This window comes from Octodon degus, unplaced genomic scaffold (assembly GCF_000260255.1).
Source record: "Octodon degus isolate 3935 unplaced genomic scaffold, OctDeg1.0 scaffold00427, whole genome shotgun sequence".
NCBI classification, from domain to species: Eukaryota; Metazoa; Chordata; class Mammalia; order Rodentia; family Octodontidae; genus Octodon; species Octodon degus.
The window spans coordinates 131,182-138,351 of record NW_004525003.1 but is presented as its reverse complement, the minus strand read 5'-3'; the positions used below and the strand labels follow the sequence as shown (position 1 = coordinate 138,351).

At 32.2% G+C, this 7,170-nt stretch overlaps 1 non-coding gene across 1 annotated transcript; it reads left to right on the top strand.

Moving 5' to 3' along the window:
• The first annotated feature begins 6,238 nt into the window (after window positions 1–6,238).
• Window positions 6,239–6,314, top strand: LOC111814691. The gene has a single exon (XR_002819602.1). It is a non-coding gene; the product is annotated as a small nucleolar RNA SNORD81 (small nucleolar RNA).
• Window positions 6,315–7,170: the final 856 nt, after the last annotated feature.

The following is a 7,170-nucleotide window of genomic DNA, read 5'->3' as shown; positions in this document are numbered from 1 at the left end:
AAGGGACATCTAGTACTAGTTTTATCCTTAGTCTTAGATGATGTACATAGGGCTAAACTTGTATCCCTTACTAACTACAGTGGAAAAGTTTCACTACTACTTACAACGTGTCTAGCACGATTTCTTAAATAATTTCCACATGTGAGTCATTACTACTGAAGTGAAATAATGTGATAATGTTGTTTCCATTTGTTTTTTGGGAATAACAAGTTCTGTGGAACTTTATTTTCGTCTGTTCATTTTTCATTTGTATTGTGTCCTCTGCAAAGTGTGTAGTCATTCCATGTTGCAAGATTAAGAGTGAGTAGAATTTGGGGGGATTATCCTTTGTTTATTTAAAAAAAACAATTTATATATCGAATTTAGACATTTTTTGAAAGAATTCCTTTACCTTTGTTGATTATATATTTTAATGCGTATAATGTTTTAATAATAAGAGATGTCATTTTTTGATTCATTGAAGTACTTCGTATTCAGGATTTTTCTTTCAATTATGTTCTGCCTGCTCCAATATCATCAAAGTTGCAGCTGCTTCTCTATCAGTAGATCTACTTTTTCTCTTCTAATTTGTGCATCTTTACTTAAAACTGAATTGATTTTAATGCATGGTGATAGAAGAGTATCCACTTTTAATTTGAGCAACATTTGTTAAAAAAATTAACTTTCTTCAGTGAAGTATTTTGTCACTTTGACAGATAATTTGTTTAAAGATTTTATGATTGTGTCATCTCACTTAATCTGTTGCATTGACATTCACAGTATTTTCCTGCCTATATTATTTTGATACTTCCAGAAATGTTTATGTGGTATCATTTCAAGTAATAAAATGTAATGCCTCCATCTTTGATTTGATTCCTAGGATTACATTTGGTATTCTAAGTGTTTTCTGTCTCTGAATTATTTCAAAATTTTTTTTTATATCATAGGTATTTTAGTAGAATATGCTTATGAATAAACCTGTATAAATATTTTGATTATATGCCCATTTTTACAAAGTTGGATTGTTGTATCCTTGAGGAAGTGATACCATTTCATTTTCTGAAATCCTCTTGAGAAAAACAGGGAGATTAATGCTGACTATGCGCTTGGCAGGGAGGCACAAAGACATCATTTCAACAAGGGGTTCTGCACTTACTCACTCACTCGTTAAATAAATAAATACAAATTAAATCGCCTGCTAGCATCATTATTGATTAAAAACCTCTGCTGCACACACTGGACACATGAGAATTACCCAAGCCAAGGCTCTGTGAATGTGTGTTCAACATCCGAATAGTTTGCACTAAAGAATCTTCTGTGAGTTAAACTCAGGAATGCAATTTGACTGAGAAACTCTAGCATGTTTTTGGAATCCCACTTACAGCAAAAGTTCCGGTTTGACGAGTGTTTGGGAGAGATTTTGCGCTCCCATATACCTCTGAGCTCAAGGCTAACTTTCTCACTGTTGTACAGGATGGGCATAAAACACAAAACTGCAAGGGCTTTAGCAAGTTGAAACTGGGCACAACTACTAGAAACGATCCAGGTACAACTTGATGAACTCATTGTTAACAAATCTGCACCTGAATTTCACTCAGTGCTAAGGGCATAATTGCAAAAAAGCGCTACTGCAAAAATGAGAGATCAGTGCTCTACAAAATGAAAAAAAAAAAAAAAACAAAGGAGTAAAATGTTATCTCCAGGCCTAAGCGCACCCAGAAGTGGAGAGGACACCAGGAGAGAAGAAACTGTGCATTGTAGAGATAAAACGTCTAAATCAGCAGGGTCACAAGTAAAGACACAGCTGCAGAAAGGTATAGAGTGACTCAGAAAAGAAATAGCCTCTTAAAAAAGTAATCACTGAATTAATACCATTTCAACTAAAGAATTAAGCACAGAAAACTATAGAGGAAATCAGAGAAGAAATAATCACTATAGTGAAGAATTAATAACAGTTTTTCAAGAGGCAAATAGCAAAAAGTGGAAAACATCACAAGAATGATTGATTCTTAGACTGAACAATACAGGCAAGAACTAGAAAGCATGAAGCACAGAAAAAGAAATATGGAGGAATTTAAAATTTCAATCACAAGCTTGCAAAATCGTTTTTGTGTAAGTGAAGATAGTTTCAGATATTGAACATGGCATTGCAGCCAGTGAAAACGTAAGATAAGATGTCTTAGAAAAAAGAGGAATTAGGAAAAAGTAATTCAACCTCTCAAGACAATAAAATGATTAACAACATGAGACCCATCAATAAGGAAGTAAGAGACAATACAAGTGATACAGAAATTGATGGACAGAAGGAAGAGAAGAGAATTTCCCAAATGCGAGGAATCAAAGTGCCATATACATATCAGGAGAAAAGAAAACGTCCAATAACTTCAACCCAATTAAAAACATAGAGATCTTAAATAATCAAGATCCGAGAAAGGCATCACCAGAAGTATATACTAACGGCCGCTATAAAAAAAAAGAAAAAGAAAATAAAAAAAGATCATATTCGCTGGAAACTTTAATCAAATTACAGCAGCCTTCTCTTCCTTCATTAGTAGGGGTAGAAATACCTAGATCAGCGTATTTCAAGTCCTCGATGAAAACAAATATTAGCCTAGATTTCTATACCCTGCAAAACAATCTTTAAACATTGATGGAGATATGAAACACTACCATGACAAAATACAAATAAAGTAGTTCATGATTACAGAGTTAATGTTAAACACCCTACTGAATTTTGTTCTAGAGAGGCACCAAAATCATCAGAACTCCAGAATTAGAAAAGAAGTAAATCACTAACTAGGACAAACAAAAAGGGCAGAAAACAATAGCAAGTCAGTAACATGTCAAATGTAAGTCAATACATCTCAATTACTACTAATACTGTAAATGGACTGAATTCACCAATTAAAAGAAGTAACCTGGTACAGTGGATTAGGAACCATAATGCAACAATATACTGCATAGAAGAAACATACTTAACTCATAAAGAAATACGTAGGGCGAACCCCAAGGCATGAAAAATGTCTACCTTCCCCAATATCTCTGAAAATAGGAGCGATAGCAATACTGTTCCCTGCCAATATCAACTTCAAATTTAAAGTTATCAAATAAAAAAGAAGTCCTCTATACACTAGTATGGGGAAAGATTAAAAGGGAAGTGGTAATAGTCACATATATGGAAACAGCAAAAGAGGGAGCACCAAATTATATAATAGAAATCTTAAGGAACATGAATAATGTAATATGCAGTACCACAATCTTAACAGGAGAACTTCACACACCCTACCCACAAAAATATATGTCAATCAGACAAAAAGTTAGCAAAGAATAAGCAGAAATGAGCAAGGACTTGGAACAAATGGACATAGAAGATATTTACAGTGTGTTTCTCAAAAACACAGTTGAATATTTTTTTCAACTTCACATATGTCATTTTGATATAAGACCACATACTATTCTGTAGGTAATGCTTAATTATACAGAAAAAAAGGAAATTATCCCATGCATATTCTCAGACCGCAGTTTACTGAAACTGTAAATAAACGATGAAATAACCAATAATCCCCCCAAAATAATGGAAATTACTCAAAACCTTAATCATTAATCAATGTGTCACTGAATAGTTTAAACAAGAAACTGAACAATATCAGCAATTCAATGAAAATTGAAGGACAAATTATCAGAATTCATGAACCACGAGGTAGCCCTTATCAAAGAGAAATATTTAGCTGTCAATACACAGATTAGTTAAATACAATAGGGAAAATTAACATCCTAAGGCTGCAACTCCAAAATCTACTAAAGCAAAGCACAGTAAATCCAAAATCTAAGGATGGAAAGTAATCTCAGAAACATTAAAGCACATGTTAATTCAACGGAGATGAAGACAAGAGTTGAAAGAATTAACTATTCAAAAAGCTGTTTCTTTGAAACACTAAATAAAATTGATAAGCACCTAGATGACCTCTACAGCAATAGGAAAGGAAAAACTGATATACAAGAAAGAATGAATAAATAGTTAATAATAACTACAGATTCAGTGGAAATTTAGCAGTTTATCCATAGCTAGTTTGTGAAACTTTATTCTCACAAAAAGTAAGACACAGACAAAATGAACAGATTCCTAGAAAGACACAAATATAAAAACTAAATCCAGAAACTATAGCAACACTCAATAACCCATTAAAGGCTAAGGAGATATGAAATGCAATAAAACCTACCAACCAGAAAAGTCCAGCTGCTGAAGTAATCACAGTCTATATGTACAAGAAATTTATGGAAGATATATTCAACACCTCAAAATCTTCAACGAAATTGAAAAGGAAGGAATCCGCAAAAGTGCATTCTTGGAAGCAAGTATTATAGTGATACCGAAATGGGTAAAGACAAAATTTAAAAAGCAAACTATAAGCCCATGTCCCTCTTGACCATTAATACAAATCTCTTCTGTGAAATCCAAGTAAATAGAACACAACAAGGAATCAAAAAATTCAATAATAATGACGAGGTAAGATGAATGAAATGGATGCAAGAATTGCTCAATATTCACAAATCTATAAATATACTATATCAATAGAGCAAAATCTAAAACACAAGTTTCATTAATTGATGCAGATTAGGCTTCAGACAAAGTTCAATATTCATTCATGTTGAAAGGACTACACTAAATTGGAATAGATGGCATCTACTACAATCTCAAGAACGCCGTCTATGACAACACTAGCTGGAACTTAATTCTAAATGGAAAGAAACAGAAATCTTTGTTTCTATATTTAGTAAAAGACAAGCAAAATCTCTATCAACGGTCTTGTTCAATATAGTTCTGGAATCATTGCCTAGAGCCATTAGACACGAGAAAAATAAAAGTAATAAGATTGGGTACAAAGGAAGTTCATTTTTCAATGTTTGCGAATGACATGACATATTGCTGGAAAGAACCCCTCAAAAACCAACCAAAATATCGTACCATTAATACACAAATTCAGTAGCATAGCAAGATACAAAGTCACTACCCAAAGGGCATTAGCATTGCTATACATAGATATAAACACACTGACGGAAATTAGAGGAACAGTATCTTTTACAAAAGCATAGAGGAAAATAACTTGGAATTAATGTAATTAAGATAGTCTAAGATCCTTTCAAATTAAATTATGTTAATGTGAAAAAAGGGATCTCAGAAGACTTCAGAAATGGAAAGTCACTTAGTATCCAGGTTAGGAATAACAAATATAGTGAAGACGACCATGCTCCCAAAATGTCTGTACTGAAGTAATGCAATTTCTATCACTATACCTCCAACATACTTGACTGAGCTATGAAATTTGTTCCTAATCTTTATTTTGAATCAGAAAAGATCTAAAATAACAAAGGTAATCATGAGTAACGAAGACAAGTCAGGAGACATTAAAATTCCTGAAGAGAAATTATACTACAAGCCTACTGTGTTAAAATCAGTATGATACTGATGAGGATATAGACCAGAGGATGAAAGGAATAGAGTAGATGATGAAGACTCTACGAAAGCACTCATCAACCTAATTTGTACAAATGCTAAACGTGATCAATGGAATAAAATAGCCCTTTTAGAAATGGTGTTGGAAACCTGGCTTTGTACATACCAAAACTAAAGCTTGACCCAAGAGTGACACCGTGCATTAAGTTAAAGTTGAATTTATTAAAGATTTAATCATTAAAAGAGATACACCACTCATCCTAGATAAGAAAATAAGTAGAAACTATTTAAGACATAAATTTGAGAATAATGTTTTTAAGCAAAAATCAATTTTAATTCTTAATCCTGGAAAGAGTTAACAACTGGGATCTCCTCCTATTGAGAATCCCTGTAAGGAAAAAACAAAAAATAATAATAAATTAGCAAACAAGTGGAAAGACAACTCACAAATTTGTAAAATATCTTAAAAAACATGTAGTCAGTGATGATCAGCTTTCTAGAATGTATGAAGAATTTAAAAAGTTAGGGCCCGCCCAAAAAATAATCAAAACCAGAGAAATGCATCCTAGATGAATGCACACTTCTCAGGGGACCTGCAACATATGAATAGCTATCTGTGAAATAAAAATTAAAACAGCACTGAGATGATATCACACACCAGAAGGAATGTCTGTCATGAAGTATTCAATCAACAAAAAATGTTGGTAACACTGTGCTGTAAAATTAACCTTTCTTCTCTGTGGGTGGAAATGTATACTGGTTTAAAAATGTTGGAAATTAGAATGGGATTTTAAAATTCTAGCATAGAAATACATGATGATCTCACCTCAACTTGAACTCTTTCACTGATTATTGATGATGAGAAAGATCTGATATTCTATATTCTCAAATATTTTTTTTAATTTAACTCTGGAAATAGGGTTAAAACCAATATCTTCTGTTGCAGGCCTTCCAATGGATGTTCACTGAAGAGAAGGTTAAAGATGCAAATTTTTAATAAATTTGTGTGAACTATCTGGAAAAAATATTTATAGTACAGGAAATCCCATTTAAATACACATCCCCCTACTGCAGAGTTTCTGCAAAGATCTGAAAAAATTTATATCATTTATATATGGGTACCTATGTTTATACCAGTACAATTTGCGATAGTGAAACTTAGGAAACAACTAAGGCACCAATCCGCAAAGGAATGAATTAAATATGTTAAATACTTATGCAGTTGAAAGTGACTCAGCCAAAAAGATCAAATTTACATATATACATTTATATATGTATATATATATATGTATATATGTATATGTATATGTGTGTGTTTGTGTGTGTAAGTTTGTTGTGTATCTGTGTGTATGTGTTTCTGTGTGTATATACACAATATTTAGCACAAATGTAGAGTTAACCTCTCTTAATTCAATGGAAAGGAAATTTTGTACTTATGTTCTTTAGACAGTATATCACATCTGAATCTTTAGATTGTATATCACATCTGAATCTAACCCGTAACAACTACTATAAAGAGGAAATTATGCAATGTATTAATTGTACTGTCTTTTAACCAGCTTTGCAATTGTTTCATAGTTTTGACTTTCTCATTAAAAGGAAAAAAGATAAAAACATCAGTATAATTTTTTGTTGAAAAATTTATAATGTCTATGATTAATATAATAATTTTCAATATTCAGATACCATTATGTATTAGGATTTGTAGCTATACTATCGTGACTACAAGCAGAAAT